Source organism: Phaseolus vulgaris, chromosome 3 (genome assembly GCF_000499845.2).
Source record: "Phaseolus vulgaris cultivar G19833 chromosome 3, P. vulgaris v2.0, whole genome shotgun sequence".
In the NCBI taxonomy this organism is placed as follows: domain Eukaryota; kingdom Viridiplantae; phylum Streptophyta; class Magnoliopsida; order Fabales; family Fabaceae; genus Phaseolus; species Phaseolus vulgaris.
In genome coordinates this window covers 11,734,255-11,737,859 of record NC_023757.2, presented here as the reverse complement: position 1 = coordinate 11,737,859, position 3,605 = coordinate 11,734,255, and positions in this window count along the sequence as shown.

Here is a 3,605-nt window from a genome sequence, read left to right as displayed (position 1 = left end):
ACTGGAGAGAAAGTATCAAGGTAGTCAATGCCTTCTGTTTGTGTATATCCCTTTGCCACTAACCTTGCTTTATACCTTTCAATTGTCCCATCAGCCTTATATTTTATTTTGAATACCCATTTGCAACCCATGGCAGCTTTGTTCTTAGGCAGAAGAGCAGTCTCCCAAATTTGATTTGACTTTAAAGCAGATATCTCACATTGTATAGCTTTTCTCCAACAGTTATGTTTCACAGCTTCAGAATAAGTGTTTGGCTTAACATGTGAAGAAAGAGACATAACAAAAGATTTGTAAGAAGGTGATAAATTGCTATAAGACAAAATATAATTCAAAGGATATTTAACTCTTGAAGATGTACCAAAAACATTAAGATTACAATGATAATCCTTTAAATACTCAGGTGGTCGTTTTATTCTTGTGCTCATTCGGACAGATGGATCTGATTCAGAACTTTGTTCTATATCATGATTTTCATTGAGGTTTTGGTCTATATGGGAACAATCTACTTCTGAAACCTCAATTTGTGACTCACAATTATTATCACTGTTATTTTCAACATTATCACAAGGTGTATTATCACAAGGTGATGGCTGACTTAAGACAGATTGATCTTCAACAAACAAAATTTGATCATCAATGTCAGGACTGTTAGTTTATTACTAGTATCTTGAACCCTTTGGTATGGAAAAACATGTTCATAAAAGACAACATCCCTAGACACAAAAATTTCTCTTGATTGAATATTCAACAAAATATATCATTTTGTCCCCCTTGAAAAACCAATAAAAACACATTTTGATACTCTTGGATCAAATTTTCTTCTATTTGTTGACAAAGTGCTAGCATAACATAAAGAACCAAACACCTTTAATCCATTAAAATCTGCATCAGTTTTGCAAAGCATTTCATGAGGAGAAGAATAGTTTAAAACAGGTGTGGGAAGCATGTTTATAATATGCGCAACATGTATCACAGAATATGACCAATAATTTTTGGGTAAATGAGATTATATCATAAGAGCTCTTGCTACATCTAATAAATGACCATGTTTCCTTTCAACTATACTATTTTGTTGTGGAGTATTGACACATGATGTTTGATGTATTATTCCTTTACTGACAAAATAATTAGTCATGAAAAATTCAGTTCCATTATCACTTCTTATTAATTTTATTGTTGTCTCAAACTGTGTTTGAACAAAAATAACAAAATTTTCCAAAACCTTAACAACTTCAGATTTTTGTTTCAAAAGAAAAATTCATGTGTACCTCAAATAGTCATCAACTATGGTCAAGAAATATTTATGACCATGAATTGATGGTATTGAGTATGGTCCCCAAACATCTACATGAATCAAATCAAAACATTTTTTTGATTTAGATTACTAATAGGAAAAGAAAGTCTTTTTTGCTTTGCAAAATGGCAAACATCACAAACAAAAGATTTGTTATATTTAACAAAAGGAAATTTATTCTTGATAACATCAATACATTTATTTGAAATATGACCTAATCGAAAATGCCAAAGGGTTTCTAGATCACTAGCACTGACATTAAGAGTATTGATGGTGTGTGTAGATTCAAGGGGTTTAATTTGAAATTTCTGGTAAGATGGGATCCTGAGTATATAAAGTCTATCTTACATCTTAGCAGAACCAATTATTTTCAATGAGTTTTTGTCTTGAATGTGACAACCATTAGAATCAAAGGTAAGAACACAAGATAGTCTATCAATCAATTTTGTTACCGAAAGAAGATTAAAAGTGAAACAAGGAATATACAAAACATTGTTTATGACATGATTTTGATTGAGAAAAACACTTCCAGAATTATTGGCAATGACTTTCTTTCCATTTGGTAAATTGACATAAATATGATCAATTTGATGATATGAAGTGAAGTAAGTTAAGGATGAACAAATGTGATCAGTAGCACCACTATCAATAATCCAAAAACTAAAAGAAGAAATAGAGTTATTACCAGTTTGTGTTGTCATGTTGGAAGGAATAACATAGACTTGACTAGAAACATTGTCACTGGATTTGACTTGTTGTAAAAGAGCTAACAATGTTTGATACTGCTAAGGAGTAAAACCAATTTGTTGAGACTCCACTTCTGACTCCACGCTTTTTATAGCATGTATCAATGGTATGCCCTGTCTTTCCACAATAACTGCAAATTTTGGAAGTATATTCTCTTCCATATCCACCACCCATGCCATAGATCGTAGCATTGTTTTTATAACCTCCTTTACTAGTAGCAATCATTGCCTTGGATTGATCACCAAAAACTTGCCTCTCTTGTTGTGTAATGAGAGAGTAAACTCTATTCAAAGATAAATTATCTGATGAACTAACATGGTAAGGTGAACAAAGATCTTGTGAGGGATCAACAACTTCACCCATAGATAAATGTAGCAACCAAAGCTCTAATCAGAGCTCTGATACCATATTACGAAATGGACTTTAAGCCTAACTCAACCCCATAAAACCGGCTCATGAGGTTGAGGTTTGCACCCACTTATATACAATGAAAAGCTCTAATCTCTAGTCGATGTGGGATCTCCAACATTACTTGCAATGAAAAAAAATAAAATCCCAGTTTCATCTCTTTACCAAGATGTTATGTCATATACTACAACCCATTTAAATTTCCACACACACAAAATGTACAAATTCACCATTTTCATCACTTTCAACAATTGAATATCCCATTCATATAACATATTTCTAACTAGTAATGTATATCACGAACCCTAAATCAAGAACATCAACTATATTCTAAATCTAGAATCATTATAATAAATTTTTTTTAAAAAATATCATCACATATACTATCCATATCAAAACTCAAAACACTTTGAATATTATTCAACAAAACACATTACCTGCAAGAAAACTCAAAACATTGTGCCCAAGTCACATTCACATTCTAGATCATTTACCCTAAGGTGCTATAAAATTATAAGTAACTTCCATTAGCTTTACAACTTTGCTTAATCAAGCATAAGTTCCCAACTTCACTACTCTCACATGAAAGTTAAACATGTGTATAAAATACTTCGATGAAAAACTAAACATACACTCATGCTCCTAAATTAGGAAAGATTCACCGCAGGTCCTTGAGATAGGTGCAGCTTAGAGGAGATAACTTATTGAACAAGGCAAGAGAATAGTAAAAAAAAATGTGCTCACGTGAGCATATCAGGATGTTAAAAGAGACCATTTTCAATTCAACCCATGATAACTATCACAAAAGATTGAATCCTCGTTTTAATCTAGGTACCCTAACCCTATACATGCAACCTTTCCCATAATACCAATTAACTAAAGTATTGAAGTATGTCCGTACAAAAGTATTGAAGTATGTCCGTACAAATTTTATGTGTTGATATGTTAACCAATATGTTACAACCAAAGACATTTAATTAACATGTATATAAGATGAATCTCAGTTGTCATTTTAAATAATGTATTTAGCTCTTTAAAGTTGTGTTTGTAAACCTAAATAATTATTTATAGTTATATAGATATAATTGTACTTATGAATATACTATTAATGACGTAGAAATATTTATAATAGCATGATAAAATTTATGTAGTGTTT